General features: G+C 51.0%; 1 long non-coding RNA gene across 3 annotated transcripts; it reads right to left on the reverse strand.

The window, feature by feature from the left end:
- Nucleotides 1-1,240: 1,240 nt before the first annotated feature.
- Nucleotides 1,241-16,873, reverse strand: LOC128313226 (uncharacterized). Of its 3 annotated transcripts, none has more exons than XR_008293612.1 (5): nucleotides 16,808-16,873; nucleotides 11,413-11,636; nucleotides 9,265-9,359; nucleotides 6,979-7,087; nucleotides 1,241-6,520 (listed from the first exon to the last, which is right to left on the reverse strand). It is a non-coding gene; the product is annotated as an uncharacterized LOC128313226 (long non-coding RNA). The 3 variants fall into 3 exon arrangements; XR_008293611.1 differs by having other exon boundaries at nucleotides 1,241-6,542; XR_008293613.1 differs by having other exon boundaries at nucleotides 9,265-9,776.
- Nucleotides 16,874-17,436: the final 563 nt, after the last annotated feature.

The raw sequence follows: 17,436 nt of genomic DNA on the forward strand, positions 1-17,436 counted from the left end.
ACAGAGGGAAGCAAGCCAGGCAAGGCCACGGTCCTTCAGGGGGCTTGCATTCCGGAAGGTGGAAGTATGGAAATGCGTGGATCTGACGATTTCAGGGCGGGCCTGGCCTTTCTCTGGGTCAGACTTGCCCAGAAGCTGCGAGGGCCCCGTTGGGGGCTTCCGCCTCTCAAGCCCCTCCTCCAGGCCCAGGAGGGACCTCGGCAATGTGTTCACATGTTTTTACAAAATTTGCAAAAAAGTGCGGCGGCTTTTCTTGACAAGGGCCCTCAAATTGCATAACCTTCCAGGCCCCCACAAGACCTGGATCTAGCCCTGATTTTTAGCTTCCTGGACGTTCTGGAGCCCAGGTCCTCTTCTCAAAATCTATTAGGAAGGAGGAAAATGCATGCAGTTTTAATTCACGGACAGCAGGGGAAGAAAGAAAATAACATCCATTCGGAAAAAAAAAAAAAAAAAAAACCAAAGTAACGAGGAAAGAAAGGGTAGATCACCCATTGGCTGGTGCCCTGGGTTGCTACCTTCAGAGACTGGGGTCATCAGATTCACACACACCAGGGTGGAGGAAGCAGGGAAGCCAGGATGTCCCCACCCCGAGGCGGGGTGCGGGGGGAGCGAAGCTGCCATTGCCGGTGGGGCAGGGCTGAGCAGCTGGCCAAAGCCTCTTGCTAGAAGCTGACCACGGGGCTCGGGGCGGGAGCCCTCCCCCGCCCCAGCCGCGTTCTCCCGGCCATTGTGCGCCCGTATTGATCAGGCAGGGAGGCAATAGGGCTGGGGCAGCTGAAGCTCTGGGGTGGGCAGCATTGATCCGGCCCCCTCCCCAGGTTATTTATAGGATGCGCCAGCCTGGCAAGTAACCGGGAGAGCTTGTTTAACGAGGGTTCAGGGCGCTCTTCGCTAGCTGGTTAACTTTAAGTATTGGAAATGGGATTGATGCGCACATAATAATATTATGATTCATACAAACCACTTCGCCGGCAACTCAATATATTTCATTACCTCCTTTCTAGCAAATGTATTGATTTCTGTTTTGCGGTTTTATAACACAATTTCAAGGCTGTTGTGGGCTTAATGAGCCGTGTTCTTATGATGTTTAAAAAGATTTGAAGCTATTGTTGAAATAAATATTATGGATCACCCCCTCCCGAGGCACCCCCCCCTCTCTCCCTGCCCCCGCCCTCCTCCTCGCCCCCACCCCCACCCCCACCCCCACCCCCACCCTCCCAGCCCGCCCCTCCCCTGCCCGGGCGGTGCCGCCAGCAGAAAGCAGGGGGGCTGCAGCTCTGCGGCCCTTTGTGGCCCAGATCAAAGGACCCGAGCGCCACAAAGGCGGCCCCACTCGGGCCGCGCGGCCACACACAGCCGCACCTGCAGCGCGGCCAAATGTCTTTGTCGCTTCTGCGGGGCGAGCGCGGGGGACGCACCTCAGAGGCGGCAGATGACTCTAATAACGCTTGATGAGAATTGATGGGGAAGGAGGCGCGCAGTGCCCAGGGCTTTTTATTAGCTGCCCCGACTGCCCGAGCCCCAGCCCGAGCGCCTGCACCTGTGGACCCCCTTCCTTTCAGCCTTTATGGAAGTTGACAGATTTTATTAACTTTAAGGAAGAACTTTCCAGCGTGTGGAGGGCCGCAGTTTATTTTGTATTCATGCGAAACGGAAACCGAAAAAGCCATGTTTACATATTTACCGGGCCCACTGACTTCCCTCTGGGGCTCCATAAGTCACGTTCCAGATTAATTTTGTCATAAAATTGACTAGTGTGCTAAGGGATCTTGGGAGTTTGGGGGCTGTCGTTGGATGTGTGAATTTTTTTTTCAATGGGAGAAAGCTATATTCAATTATCTAATATCTCAGAGGAACCCCCAAAGACTTCCCAAATCGTGCAGAAATTGGAATTCTTTTTAAAAGCGTTTGCTCCTGGGGAGAGAGCATTTGCAAGAACCGGAGTAGCTTTTGCTCACAGCGAGGCTTCCCAAATCTTTTTGATAAACTAGAAACAAAGGCAAGGACCAGTGGCATCTTCAAACTTTGTAAGAGTGGCTCTCTTTGGGGGCTTTAGGGTAAGGGGCTCATTAACGGGCTGTGCTCCAGCCCTGGAGGCTAAGCCCCAACACATTTGGAAGAACAGATTTTAGTTTTAGCAAAATGATACGGTTGGTGGGGGAAATATTGGTACATAAGCCAACACGGTTTTACACGTCTACACTATTAGAAAGATCCTAACGGGGGGGGGGGGGGGTCAAAGTAGTAGAATTTTGCTTATATTCCTGGTTGTCCCCTGCTCTCAGGGTATTTTGAGGGTTTATGTCTCATGACAAATGGAAGTCTCCGACTATGAAAATTCATGTTATATTAATGGCCCAGTGTTGAAAATTCAGCCACAGAGTCAGCTGGGTATATTGCTTATTAGCTTAAAAGCATAAAGCTTTCTAGAGCTTCCTTTTGTGTGCCAAATAAACTTCAAATGAACCGAGGATCATTTTGCAGGAAACTCTTAAGTTGAACGATAATACAAAGTAGTTAGTAGAATATTACACTTTTCATTTGGGCAAACAGATGGGATGCCTGCTTTTAGATTTAATCAGGGGCTGACAGACAGGTAGGACGCCGGCATATTTTAGTTGGAGTCTCTTTCTTTTCAGGAAAGAATGAGACTACTTAATATTCAGTATATCCCCCCCCCCACCATGCCCCGTGATCTCTAATGCCTAACTTTTCCTCATTTCTGATGACATTACAAAGTACAAAGGGCATCTAACTGCAAGTGAATCCGTTTATTAACACATCTTTTACTCTATTCTTCCCTTGCAAAAAAAAAAAAAGTTATGAGTGTGTGTGTGTGTGTGTGTGTGTGTTAAAAAAAATAAAGGCTGTTTAAATCACCGAGAGCACACCCAAATCTCCATTTACATAGACACAGACGTAAATAAATGATTTAACAATTTGGGAGTCATGAGTCTCTGACCTCATGCTTTCTCAACTAACCTTTTTAAAAGATTTTGATATCAATTGTTTCTCTTTTTTCCCCAGAAGCATAATACGTGGTAACCTTAGCATGCGCAATCTGTTTCAACAGAAGCATACAGACGAGTGCAGCCAGTGGTGGATTTTAATATCGTGCTAGAGCTCGTATTACCTTGCTGGAAACCAAATATCCCCCCTCCTTCAAATGCAAGTCCCTGGACACCCCCATCGGAGATCATTTGTTATGCAGAGTTTTGTGAGGCAATCAAAATTAATTCACAGTGATCTTTTCACCCAGAACCTCCAGCCTCGAATAATGGTCCTTCTCAACAGGTGTTCATTGTGGCCGTCTGACTCCAAATTGCCAGACTAAAGGTTTTATTCTGTCATCATTTCTTTTTTAATCTCAAACTTGTAATTTACTAACCTGTAGCAGCTGCCAAGAAGGGCCCAGCTGCTTTACGAAGAGGGGAAGTGTAGCTCCAAGGAGGCCAGGGAGAGGGGAGAACTTCACCTCTGGACAACCAGGAGGGCAAACTTGGAATTCACAGGCTGGGCGGAGCCCGGACAGGGGCTCAGTGGCACCTTCCTTCCTTTGAGGCTGACCTAAAATGGGTGATACCTGATTGGCGAGAGCCGACCCCTCCAGAAAGCCTTCAGAAACGTTGTGGGTTTTGCCCAAGTGAGTAGAGAAGGGATCTTGACGGCGGCAACACCAATCACCAGAAAAATACCATGCAGAGAGAAAAGATTTTGAAAACTTGCATATTTCAGTTCAGCCAGGCTAGCATACTGTCTTCGTCAGCTTTCACATCTGCCTCCTTTTAAGGTAACCCTAGAGTGGGGAGGGAGGAATTAAGTTTTACTGCGAAGATTCTTGGACTTCATGGCTCATCATCAGAATCAAGCTGGCTGAGTGTGTGTGAGAAAGCAAGAGACCAGACTCGCCATTTCCAGATTGCTACAATTATAAGTGCCAGGATTCCGGCCCTAGAGATTCTGATGTAGTAGGTTGGCACCGGGCCTGGGATTATACATTTTAACAAGTATCAAGGGCTTCCGACCCTAGGGGCCTTGAATCCCTTTCATCACGGCTAGCTAGCTGTTTCACTGCCTCAGTAATCTGATCTCTACAATGGGCTCCCCCTCTTCAGTCTCCACAATCACTTGGTTCCCACCACATGGTTCCACCTCTGAGCAGGTACCCCTGGGGGCCACCGTTCTGCCTAACAGGTGTCTTCTTCCTAAGGAGATGACATCCTGGAAGAACATAGACCAGGTTGTCAAGCAGTAACCAACTTTGCCGTGTTGCCAATTCTTGGCCTCCTGGGTTTTTTGGTAGATGATGGCTGCCGCTTGTTTATGACCCCTGGGCTGACATCTTAGAGGATGCAGCTTCGGCTGAAGTGGGTGCTTTGTGCAAAGACTGGAACTGGAGGCAAATCCTCCCTGACTTGGGGGGGTGACGGAGGCTCACCGAGAGTTAAGAGGACCTCGGGAGGGATCAGTTGCAACTCTCTGCTTGGGTTTTGTCGTAGCCTACGAGTCAGCATCCTGCAAGGGTCAGAAAGGAGGCAGGGTGACCGGCACTGCTCTGTCTGGCCCCAGACTTACAGGAAGGGGATTTGGATTCCTTTGGAATGTGCTGGAAGGAGTGGACACAGACCCAGGCGACTTCAGAGAGGCAAACCAGAAGGCTCATGCGTCCCGAGGCCATGCCTCCGTGGAAGAATCCCCAGTTGGGAAGCAGGATGAGCCTTCCTTTCCAGAGACAATTGCTCCTTAGCATTTTAGCTTGGTTTTTTGTGAAGGTTCCCCTGGATCCATTCAAAACTTAATTATGGCTGTAAAAACTGCGAGGGGCGAAGCCGGGTTGACGAGTTTGTTGCACCGTGTCCCCTCCGGTACATTTGTCCGCACGGAAGGCAGTGTAGCCGCTCTGCGCACTGATGGGCATCGATTTTGTAATACGCGAGCAGCTCTGTTCTGCTCTCGGGAGCCTCTTTCGTTTCATGGCGGCGTGGAGAGGTTTCTTGGGCCCTGGACGCCAGGGAGCCCCCTCCCTCACCACGAGCCTACGGGTGAAAAATCGTGTCTCCCAGCCTCATTTCTGGATTGCACAAGGCACCATTTCAAGTGAGAAGAGACACCCAGTAGACTCTTTAAGAGAATGTGCTGTTTTTTTTCTTGGCCTCACTGTAGGCCATTGCGGAAAGGCACCCCAAAGAGGTTTCTAAGTGGGAACTGACATCTCAGGTGCGTTAGGCCGCTTTGGTGACAGACACATGCAAAGCTGCTGGAGAAGTACAACCGGGATGGTATTGTGCTCTAATTGTCTGCCCAGCATAAGTCTTATAATGAGTATTTATAAAACACGTAAGTGCAGGGCGCGTGGGTGGCTCAGTCGGTTAAGTGTCTGACCCTTGAGTTCAATTCAGGTCATGATCTCACGGTTTGTGGGCTCGAGCCCCCCCCGCATCAGGCTCTACACTGGGATTCTCTCTCTCCTCTCCCTCTGCCCACCCCCCCCCCCGTCTCAAAATAAATGAACTTTAAAAAAATACATAAAGGCATACTTCAACGTAACCTTACCCCCCATACGGAAGCTCCCAGAAATGATTGCCTTCATTTGAGAAAGTCAAGGCCCAGAGAGGGAAAGACTCTTGCTTGAGGTCACACAGCCGGTTTGAGACAGGGCATATAGCTCAGAGGGTAGGAGCCGTCTTTTGGCCAGCCAGTCAGAGATTTTAACCTGTTGAATCTGAATCACCCACTCGTTACGAGAACATCGTACTTTTTTTGGTTTGGGGCCTAATGTTTCCCATGTGCTTGTATTTATGTTACTGTCTGGTCACCTGAACCATTCACTCGTTCATTCGGTCGCTCAACAAATGTCATTAAGCATCTGGCAAGAGCCAAGCATAGGAGCTAGAGATACAATGGTGAGCGAGGCAGACCTGGTTGAGGCCCTCATGGAACTTTTGGCCTCGTGGGGGAAACAGACATTACGCAGATTGATACACATAAGTAAGAGATTGCCGCCACGATAAGTGATCTGGAAGGAAAGTTCATGGTATCAGACAGAGACCTGACCAAGTGTGGGAGCAAAGCTGGGTGTATCAGCCCGGTCAAATTATGTTTTGCTGTGGAACAAAGAGCCCCCGCAAACTCAGGGGTTAACGAGGCATATGGGCTTTTCTCTCACGCGGGCCTTGACCCTGTGCTCGCTCAGGAACTGGCCCACAGAGGCTCCATCTCGACCCGGCTCCCACGATCACAGGAGAAAGAAATGCGCTTCCGCGTTCCTTCCCAGAGGCCGCCATGTTACCTCTGCTCACCTTTCATCGGCCAGTTCAAGTCCCAAGGCCACACGCAACTTGAAAGAGGGTGGGAGGGAATCCTCCCTGCGCCCGGAAGGAGATCCAGAATGCCTACCGCGTAGGGTTAGGGACCGCTTCTCTGGTTTTTCCCGAGGATCTGAATCGCGAGCGAGTGTCAACCAGGGAAAGGTTAGCATAACGGAAGCTCGAAAGTGCCATCAGCGCGTCTGCAGGCCCTGAGGTAGGGAGAATCACAGCCTGTGTGAGCAACGGAAAGAAGTAGCTGGAACCCAGTGGGCAAGGGGGACGCGGTTCCCAGGCAAACAGGACATGTGGGGACTTAGCCACCGACGGAAGACTGTTAGCCCATACCGGAGAGAGAGGAGGGTGCAGGTAGGTAGAGAGAAGGGTCTCAGGGACTGGGTGCTCATACATCACCACACACCTGTTAGGTAGCAGAGCACCCATTGTGTTGGAAGGAAATCGTGGCCCAGAGAGATTGAGTTGCTTGGCCTAATGGTTGCATCTCGTAAGCACTAGAACCAAGATTCAAAGCCTCTCCCTTAGACTTGGACCCTCCCTGGTCCCCACTGCCCACAGGGGCCTCCCCCTCATGCTGGAAGAATCCGCAACGTGTTACCTCCCCGCCCCAGCCCCTTGTGGGGCAGCACCTACACTTGCAAGTGTCATGCACGTGTTATGGAATGGAATTTCTGGTCAAAGCAAATTCCGACGTTCGTATTTCCACTCGCTAAGGAGCTCCTCCGTGTCACGCTTCTGAGAAAACTTCCGAAAGACGGTATCTGCATATCAACGAGAATGAGACGTTGGAGACGTCAAGAAGTTTCAGCAGTGGCTGCTGGGGGAAGCAGGGAAGCCTTCTCCAAGCTGAGCCCCCATCTCCCAATTAGCATACGGAAACATTTTTAAAGGAAATAACCTTCACGAATAAAATGCTATAATCTCAATAAGACATTTCAGCAGGGGAATTATTAGATATTAATTCATGCCCAGTTGCACTGACAGCTCTCGGCCGTCAATGCAGGCCTAATAGCACACTAGGTGAGAATTAATATACCATAATTCACGCTCTGTCATGCATTATTGCTTAAATAAGATACATGAAGAATAACCTATTCTGGCGAAAGAACTGGGATTCTCAGAGTTCTCCCGGCCAAGTTATAAATAGTTACGTTAGGACCCAGAATTTTTTTGTATTACTAAATTTGAAATAATTGCATATATGTATCCTCATCTGTAATTACTGTGAACAGTTTTCGTAAGTACTGACATTAAGTTCAGTCATATTCCATGTTTTAAAATTGAACTGAAGCAAAATCACATAATTTTCTTGAGACCAAAATAGAAATTTCTCTCCTCCATATATAATTGTATCTGGTGCTACAGCACGCGTGACGGAGCGTATCCGGACGTGGCTTAGGGACGACGAAATGGGTCTGACCTGGGGGTACAAAATAGAAAGAGTGGGGGTCTGGGGGGGGGGCCTACGGGATATTCTAGTTATGTTTGTGAAGAGCTTGAGTCTCGCCGGACAGTGACCATTACTCGTGATGCCTTGTTTTCCTAACAAGGGAATGCAGTAGGAAGCAATCCCTGTCTTCCGGAAACTTCCAGCCTCCTGAGAGAATCAGTATTGACCCAGGTGATAAACTAACCTTGTCCTCACGGGATAGCACCCAAGAAAATGCCAAGGTGTGAAGAGGAAGGCCATGGAATCCTTTGCAAGGGCTCTGTTGGCAGAGTGGTAGGATCCCAGAGTTATTTTTTTTTAATGTTTATTTTTGAGAGGCGAGGGGCAGAGACAGAGGGAGAGAGAGAATCCGAAGCAGGCTCCGTGCTGTCCGCGCAGAGCCCTATGTGGTACTCGAACTCATGAACCAAACCATGAGATCATGAATGGAACCGAAATCAAGCGTCGGATGCTTAACCGACTGAGCCACCCAGGCTCGGTCCCAGGCTCCCAGAGTTATACGATGAATCACTAATAAACCATTCATGTGTTTATCATACGGTTCTCGGGCACCGTACTCTATGCCAGGCCCTGGGACGGACATCGAGCACACCAAGAAGCTGGCAGCCTGGGGAGGGAGCGGGCACTTAGAGATAACCACAATGTCAGGCGACAACAGCAAAAACCAGGGTAACACAAGGGCTCAGAAGCAATCAGTGCCTGTCTCAGACTGCCAGTGGGGAATTTGGCCATGGAAGGCTTCAAGGAAGAGGTGACACCTGCAATGAGTCTTCAAAGAGAGGAATTATGGGCACCTGGGTGGCTCCGTTGGTTGGGCGACTGACTCTGGATTTCGGCTCAGGTCAGGATGCCAGGATGGTGAGTTCGAGTCCTGCATTCGGCTCTGCACTGAGCACGGGGCCTGCTTGGAATTCTCTCTCTCTCCTCTCTCTCTGCCCCTCCCCCTGCTCATGCACTCTCTCTCTCTCTCAGAAGTAAATAAACTTAAAAATATTTATTTAAAGAGAGAGAGGGAGAGGAATTAGATGACATATTGAGAGGTGTGGGCAAGGGTGAGCCGAAAGGAGATGGAGGTAAATGCAGGGAGAGCTGGCAGAGGGCGGTGAGGGGCTCGTGTGCTGCCCTGACATGACTCGATCTTACTTTGAGACCCAGCCATCAGTGGGATCTGTGAAGTCCGTACCCAGGAAGACACGTGGGGAAGCAAGGAAACCAGGTAGGAAGCTGCTGTTTCAGGTTGGGGGAGAGGGGGTGAGGGCCAGGACGGGAGAAGACAGAGGGACAGTGCAGGTGGTTCAGGCAGGAAGCAGAGGGGACACGTAGAGACTAAAGGGAAAGAGAATGAGTTTAATCGCGGACGTGGTGGGTTCTAGGCCTTGAGCTTGTGAGAGAGAAGTCTGGGCTGCAGGTCAGGTCTTGGGGGGTCCCCCGCATCGGTAAACCTGGACCATCAGAGCCGAAAGAGTCACTGGAGAGCATCTTACCCACCCGTTTCAAAGATGGGGCAGCCCGGTTCCAGAAAGGGGAAGGACCTTGTCAAGATCACTACAGACCTCTGAATCCTTTTCCAGATGGATTACTCCCTGCAACAGAGAGTTTTCCACTTTAATCGGCAAGTGACAGAACTGACTAAAAGCAGGGGACAGAAATCACGAGTGGAACGATGGCTTACGACAGAGTGCCCTAAACTTTGGTCATCCGCAAACAGCACTCAGAAATTTCACCATGTCAGTTACCTAGTATTTATTTATTTTTTAACGTTTATTTATATTGAGAGAAAGACAGAGCATGAACCTGGGAGGGACAGAGAGAGGAGGAGACACAGAATCCAAAGCAGGCTCCAGGCTCCGAGCTGTCAGCACAGAGCCTGATGCGGGGCTCGAACTCCTGAACCGCGAGACCATGACCTGAGCTGAAGTCGGACACTTAACCGATTCAAGGTTATGAAGTCATGTGACCCCGTATTTCCTAAAACATGGCATACCTTGGGAAATACCGGGCTAGAGAAAAAAAAAAAAAAAAGAAACAATATAAGGTATCGTTTCCACATGGTCCGAAGATGGGCTGTTTTATGATTTATCAGAGTGAAAGAGGGGCACCTGGGTGGCTCAGTGGGTTGAGCTCCTGACTCTGGCTTTTGATTCAGGTCATGACCTCGTGACCCTGCATCCGACCCCGCGCTGTCAGCACAGAGCCTTCCTGGGATTCTCTCTCTCTCTCTCTCTCTCTCTCTCACACCCTCTCTCTGCCCCTCCCCCACTCACACATGTGCTCGCTCTCAAAAGAAATAAACATTAAAAAGATAAAAAGTAGGGGCACCTGGGTGGCTCAGTCGGTTAAGCGTCCGACTTCAACTCAGGTCACGACCTTGCGGTCCGTGAGTTCGAGCCCCGCGTCGGGCTCTGGGCTGATGGCTCAGAGCCTGGAGCCTGCTTCCGATTCTGTGTCTCCCTCTGTCTCTACCCCTCCCCCGTTCATGCTCTGTCTCTCTCTGTCTCAAAAATAAATAAACGTTAAAAAAAAAAAAAAGGTAAAAAGTAAAAAGCAAAAAAAAAAAAATAATGAGAAAATGCCGAGCCGCCATGCATGCGCTCGATTTTATCGGAGATGCTGTAAACCTATTTCGAAGAACTCTCTGGTGCAAACGCTTTGGTCTTGCCACTTTGGGTCAAACAAGGGGGATTCCCTGTCCTGCCCCTGCCTCCTGGTATAGTCACAGCTCAAATGAGAAGGTCATACACCCAAGAGCTGTCCTTGTGCCCTTGAACTTTCCGCAAAGACGTCCCGATCTTTCCTGGAGGCCACCCCCACCGCAGGAAGGAAGCAAGGACACAACCATTGGAACAACACCTTCTGGGGAGTTAAGCGTTGCCCGCTGTGTGGGGTCTGCCGAGGGCACAGCACACGGCCTGGCTTCGTTTGGGGCAAACGAGGCGTCTGTTGGTTCTCAAATGTATGTCCTGGGACCCGCTCCCCATCTTTTGGTTTCTCATGCTTCTTACCTTTGGATCCCCCCCCCCCCCCCCCAAAGCACAGCCTGAGAAAAGGACCTGGGAGAGTTTATTTGAAAAATGCACCAGAAGCCGCGAGTTGAAGGAGCAGGGAGAGTCAAAGAAGAAAGGACTAAAAGCCATAGAAAGCGATCGAGCTGGTCACTGCTGTGGGCCTGTCTGGGAACCGGGCGGGACACACTCGACAATGTCCGACTCACAGGACAAAGCTGGGGTAGCTATTGTCTCCCACCCCACAGGCGGAGGGTCGGCCCTGGCTGTGCCTGCACCTGAGTTGAGCACTGTTCTCGCTTCCAGGCACACTGAGGCCGAAAAGAGGAGAGGTGGCCCAGGCACGTGGGCATCGGACGTCGCACTGTCCACTACCCCTGCGCTGAAATTAGCGGGGCCACGCGGCTGTGGCTCGGGCCCCCCAAAGGCTAAATCCCACACCGCGTCCTCCCCAGCGCTGAGAAACGTGGCTCGTGTGGAAGCCACTGGAAGGGTGCACCCCAAAGAGTGACGTGCTGTACCTGTCCCCCACGTGGTGTGAGGGAAGGTGGCCGAGGAGAGGGGCAGAGCCCTGCTTGAACCCCGCCCCCACGTCTCCCCACGCACCCCACCTTTCTCAAGGAAGCCGCCTCACCTTGTCTTCTGGGAAACGTTCCAGGTTGGAGAAACCCTGCTTGGGCACCCCGCCCCCCCCCCCCCCCCACCTCCCCAGAGCTCCGCTGTCGGTTTTAAGTTGACCTCGATTTTTCGTTCCCTTTGCGGTACTGCTGGCTGGAGGGGGCTTTTCAGGGCCACCGGCTTTCAGGGCTCAGCGGCCTCTTCCCGGGTGTAGTTTGTGGTTTCCACAAGCCGATCTTGCTGCAAGGGACAAGAGGAGCAGGAGGGGGAACAGACTCAGGGAAGAAATGCGTGAACGTCAGCCTCGGCGGGCCGTGCCTTCGACCCTCCCCCAGACCGTGGCCAGGTGACCTCTCCACCTTGCTGAAATGGAGGCACAGGTGGAAACTGCAGGGGCAGGGGGGAGGGGGCAGACAGCGGTGGAGGGTGAGTTCCCCACCAAGCCTCCCTGCCCAGCTTGTCTGGAAGGACCACAGAAATGTCGATGGTCTCCTAGCTGTTACTTTGCTAACCCGATCAATCCATATGAAAAGAACAGATTAAATGGACTGATCCTCACATATTTAATGATTGCTGCTGTTTGGTCAGGATGCGTTTCTCAGGAAGCGCTTGTCACGAGCCACTGATAAGTCTTTTAATCCCGCCTTGCTGTAGGTTGGAGTTTTCTGGCTCCCCAAGATGGCCAGTCTGGGGCGACTCCTGAGCTCACCCCACAAAAAAAGGAGATGGCTCCTCTTTACTACTGGGCGATTGGGTTATTTATTTTTGAGAGAGAAAGAGAGAGCAGAAGCAGGGGAGGGGCAGAGAGAGAGGGAGACACAGAATCGGAAGGAGGCTCCAGGCTCTGAGCCTTCAGCACAGAGCCTGATGCGGGGCTCGAACTCGTGAACCACGAGATCATGACCTGAGCCGAAGTCGGATGCTTAACCAACTGAGCCACCCAGGTGCCCCTGGAACTTTCAGTTGAACACACACGCTGACTGCCCACGTTTTAAAGACCTGTTTTGTATATTCACCAAACAACCATTTACCAAGGACCTACCATATGCCAGCCACTATGCTAAGAAAAAGAAAATGACACGGTTCCTGCTCTCAGGAAATGAAGTCTCATTTCTGCAAATGCGTAAAGACACATGCAAGGGTAGTCTAAGCCCCTTGACGGGTACTTGGGGTCCTGCGGTGGCCCAGAGGCAGCGTGGGCTGCAGGCTCGGAAGTCTTCATGAAGGAGGTGGCATCTGTGCTAAGCCTTCAAGAGTATGTGGCAATAGCCAGTTGGAAGAGGGCTTGCATTCAAGGATGATTTGGGAGGTTTTTTTGAAAGCTTGGCTTTTACTTTCGCTGCGTAGGGTTGGTTGGTTGGCACATGGTGGCAGGACCTGGCCAGGGGCCGGGCAAAGATGTACTAGAAAATGAGACCAGAAGGGTCAAGCAAGTTTCACTTCCATCCAGGCACTGGGCTCCGTGGAAGGATTCTAAGCATCCCAGGGACGGGAATCTTATAGCTTGTACCATAGAGTCTGACCTCAGGCATCTGGGCTGTGGTTCAAGTTCAACTCTCACTTAAAAGCCACGTGGCCTTGGGCTACCGTATGTTTCACCTCCCAGTCCTTGCCAAGTAATACCCATCTCGGAGGGGAGCTTCGAGGCCTCAAGAAGAGGGGCGGGCGGGGGGGGGGGGTGAGGGTGAAGTGCTTGTTGAAGAGCCAGGCACATAGTAAGTGCTAAATAAACAGCTGCTTTTGTGGGCCAAGGTGCATTTTATTTTATTTTATTTTTTAAGATATTTTTAAAGGGTGTGTATTTGTTTTTGAGAGAGAGAGCAAGCAGGGGAGGGACAGAGAGAGAGAGAGAGAGAGAGAATCCCAAGCGGGTTCCTCATTGTCTGCACAGAGCGCTCTGCGGGGCTCGAACACACCGTGAGATCACGACCCGAAATCAAAAGTGGATGACTGAGGGGCGCCTGGGTGGCTCAGTTGGTTAAGCGTCCGACTTCGGCTCAGGTCATGATCTCACGGTTCACGAGTCTGAGACCCGCATCAGGCTCTGTGCTGATGGCTCAGAGCCTGGAGCCTGCTTCGGATTCTGTGTCTCCCTCTCTCTCTGCCCCTCCCCAGCTCATGCTCGCACTCTGTCTCTGTCAAAACTAAATAAACTTAAAAAAAAAATAACTTTAGGAAAAAAAAAGTGAATGATTGACTGACTGAGCCACCCAGGCTCCCCCTCCCTGATTTGCATTTTGGACGGCTCCTTCAGGGAGGGGAGTTCAGGCTCCTGTGTGGAGATCACTGATAGGGTCCTGCGGCCAGAAATGCCAGGTGCCTGAGCGAACGCTGACTGTGGCAGGAGATGGGGACGCCAAGGGGCAGGTACTAAGGAGCAGGGATGTTAAAGAGGTCAGATCGGCAGTCAGCAATTAGCAGTGGACGAGGGAGCCCGAGGTTTGCTGATGGGGTAGACAGCGGTGTCACTCTCGGGGACAGTTATTACAAGAGATGTCACAGGCTTGAGAGGGAGTGGAGAGGTGTTGGGTTTGAGGGGCTGAGGGCCCCTCACTGACACTGCCTTAGAAGGTTCTTGGACTGGCGGGGTCTGGACTCCTGGCAACGTCCTCCTCTCCAAAGGATTGAGAGCGCCTCACAGCCTGGGGCAGAATTTGTTCTTTTGTATCTTTCAGAGAAAGGCCCTCCGGTCAGGGTTTAGAGAGCCCTGTCCGTCTCCTAAAGATTCCCCCAGAACAGATGATCACCACTTTCTAGAAACTTCTCAGACCACCCCCAGCCCAGAGCTCTCTCTCCTCTTAATTCTTACAGCATGATTACTTTTTTTTGGGGGGGGGGGGTCATTTTATAATTGCTGCTACATACTTAACAAATATGTGCCTTGCCTCGGCTAGATGACAGACTCCTAGGTGGGGGACGACCTCTTTCCTGCCACCCGCCCATGCCTGGCTCACGACTGGGGTCTATTGCCAGCTCACTGCTGGATGAGAGAATTCTGCCCCCTGAGAAAGCTCTGGGGCTTTCTGCTTTGTCCTCTGTGTCTGCAAAAATGGGGACCTTGCTCAGCCCGCTCGGAAGGGGACATCTGACCAGGGAGGCAAGGCTTTGCGGGGGCCCTGAGATGTCTGCTTGGAGCTCACAGGGCCGGCTTATGATGTCAGGGAAGCTGGCTTTGGGGAGCCCCTACCTCCCTCCACAGGGCTTTCAGGGGCTGATGCGTTTTTAGCTCACCCCAACTCCTGGTTTGTAAACACAGCGTCAGAGACCCATGCTCTGAGAAGGTGGAACCCACATAGGGGCCGACTCCTTTTATGGCTTTCACCACCCCTCTTCCCCAGCCATCCTGACCTCCCGTATTTCATTCTTGACTCTCTCCCGCCCCACCACATTCCTGAGCATTTGATCTATGGTCTATAAGTAGATGTAATAAAATGCCAAGTTTCTTTAAAAAGAAAATCACCCCCCCACCAAAGATTTAACCTGGGGATCGTCCAATGACAAACAACGCTCAGCTCACTGGGGTTGGGCTGGGGCCTGTCGCCTGCCTGTGGTCTCAGAGTCCCCGAGTCCCTGCCTGCGGCTCGGGTTTTGCTACTCATTTCTCTCTTAACCTGTATTTATTTTCAGTTTGCTAAAGGAAGCCACAAATAATTCCAGAGTCACATGAAAAGCCTGAGCTAAAAGGCTCTCCTCTCTCCCCTAGCAACTCCTGCTTCAGCAAAGAGACAGATCTGGAGGGGAGTTGGTCCCTTCTGGCTTGTGGGCGTGACCTGTCCAGGTAGCATAGGACAACTCTGGTCCTTTACTTTGGGGGAAGGTGGGAGGGCACATGGCCCAGGCTCCCCATCAGCCTAGACTGTCTGCCCCTTTCTTTAAAAAAAAAAGTTTATTAATTTATTTTGAGAGAGAGAGAGAGAGAGAGATAAAGAGAATCTCAAGTAGGTTCCATGTTCAGCATGGAGCCCAACATGGGGCTCGAACTCACGAATCGTGATGTCATGACCTGAGCTGAAATCAAGAGTCAGACGCTTAATGGACTGAGCCACCCAGGCTCCCCGTCTGCCCCTTTCTAATCAGGGACTTTAACGTCCTTCATTACCAGAGGGCTACTCAATGATCTTATAGTCTAGTCCCTTGTCAGACCTCAGCCTCTCCTTCTAGAAAGCGATGCATTGGAATAGGATTCCTATCAGAAGGGTGTGCATATATTAGGGACGCCTGGGTGGCTCAGCCGGTTAAGCATCCAGCTCTTGATTTCCGCTCAGGTCATGATCTCACGGTTCGTGAGTTCGAACCCCACCTCCGGCTCCGGGCTGAACATGGAGTCTGCTTGGGATTCTCTCTCCTTCATCCTCCCCTACTCATGCTCTCTCTCTCTCTCTCTCAAAATAAATAATTAAATAAAGAGAAGGGTACGCATCTCTGAGTGGACGAGAGAGAGAGGGGTAGTGGGCATCGAGAGCCCTCGTTCTTCTGGCCTGATTCAGAGGGGACTCCAGGTGTTAAGGCTGTGCACTGCTCTGTGGTTTTCCACCCTTTCCGCAAGGCCTGCCCAGACCATCGGCCCAGGGCCTCCCTTCACCCACTCTTTGCCCCCACAATTAATTCTATATACGATTCTTTGTCTATAACGGAGCTTCTCACACCTGTGCGCTGTTGACATTTTGAACCAAAGAATTCTTGATTCTTTGCCTAATTCCTTGTGCCTCGTGGGATGCTTAGCATCCTTGCCCTCTATGCACTGGGTGGCCGGGAGCACCTCCCCCGAGTTGTGACAACCCAAAAGCTCTCCAGACATGACCCGGTAGGCAAGGGAAGATGAGCCGTGAATAAATGGACACGTGAGCAAGATAATTTCCAGCAACGGTCAGCTCTATAAGGAGAATGGTTAAAGGCCAAAGACAGTGCAGAGAGCAGACTTAGAGGGGGGGTAGGGTGACCTCTCGAAGTACTTCTATAAAGTACTCATCTTTGCTTTTTCATCTGCCTCCTCGTGTTTGGCACTTAGTAGGTACACAATAAATATTTATCGGTAGAGTGAATGCTCTCTCCTCTCCATGCAGAGACAGCCAGGGTTGCAAACACTCACCACCCTTCGCGTTCTAACGGGCCGTTCTGGAATTATCAGCCAGTGAATAGGATGTGAGCGCACAACGTTTGTGGACAAAGTCTGAATCAACCCCCGAATCATCCTGTCTCCCCCCCGGTTCTATTTTTTACAAAGCGAGTTTCTCTAAAATAGACTAGACAGCAATCTCCCCACCAAATCGATCATTTAATCGCACATCCATCATCATCGTCACTGAAAACCTGAAACCACATCTATACAGTCTGGCCATTTCCCAGCCCAGGTGTGAACCCCAGGACCGACCGCAGGGGGGAAAATAGGCGAGCTTCCCACCCAGATCTACCTTGCCGATCAAATGTGCTCCGAGGACAGGGTAACATTACCATTGTGCCCGGATAAGAAGGTCCCCATTCCGGCCCCCACCCCGCAGCAGGGGGGAAGGAAAAAGAGCTTAATCATTAATAACACTAACTTGCATTTCTAGAGCCTTGAAAATGAGAATTTTGCCCTTTTTTCCCTGGGAGTAAATTGGGTCAGAGTGTTCCCAGAATTTACATTTCAATTAAAAATACAATAATAACACATTGTGCTAATAGTGAATGATTCCGACTCAGGGGAAGATGACACCGCCCGCTACTTTGTTAATGAAAAGCCCCCTTCATTCGGACGGGCCACACATCAGCGGTCACAAATCTCCTGTCTTGTTCTGGGTCTGGCGGGTGGAATGGGCAGGGAGGGGTGCGGCTGGGGGAGGTGAGTGAGGCATCGCGGGCCCGCTGGGGCTTTCAGGGGAGGCTGTCTGTCCGGCAGGGCAGCACGGCCCCGGAGCTGGGGCGTCCGTCCTTCCACCTGTCAAAACCAAACCTTGACTTTGCCTTTAAATCAAGCGTTTAAAAGCAAGGTTGTTTGTTTTTCTTTTCTTTTCTTTTCTTTCTTTTTTTTTCTTTTTTTCTTTTTTTGGTTTCTGTTGTT

Source organism: Acinonyx jubatus, chromosome E2 (genome assembly GCF_027475565.1).
Source record: "Acinonyx jubatus isolate Ajub_Pintada_27869175 chromosome E2, VMU_Ajub_asm_v1.0, whole genome shotgun sequence".
Taxonomy (NCBI): domain Eukaryota; kingdom Metazoa; phylum Chordata; class Mammalia; order Carnivora; family Felidae; genus Acinonyx; species Acinonyx jubatus.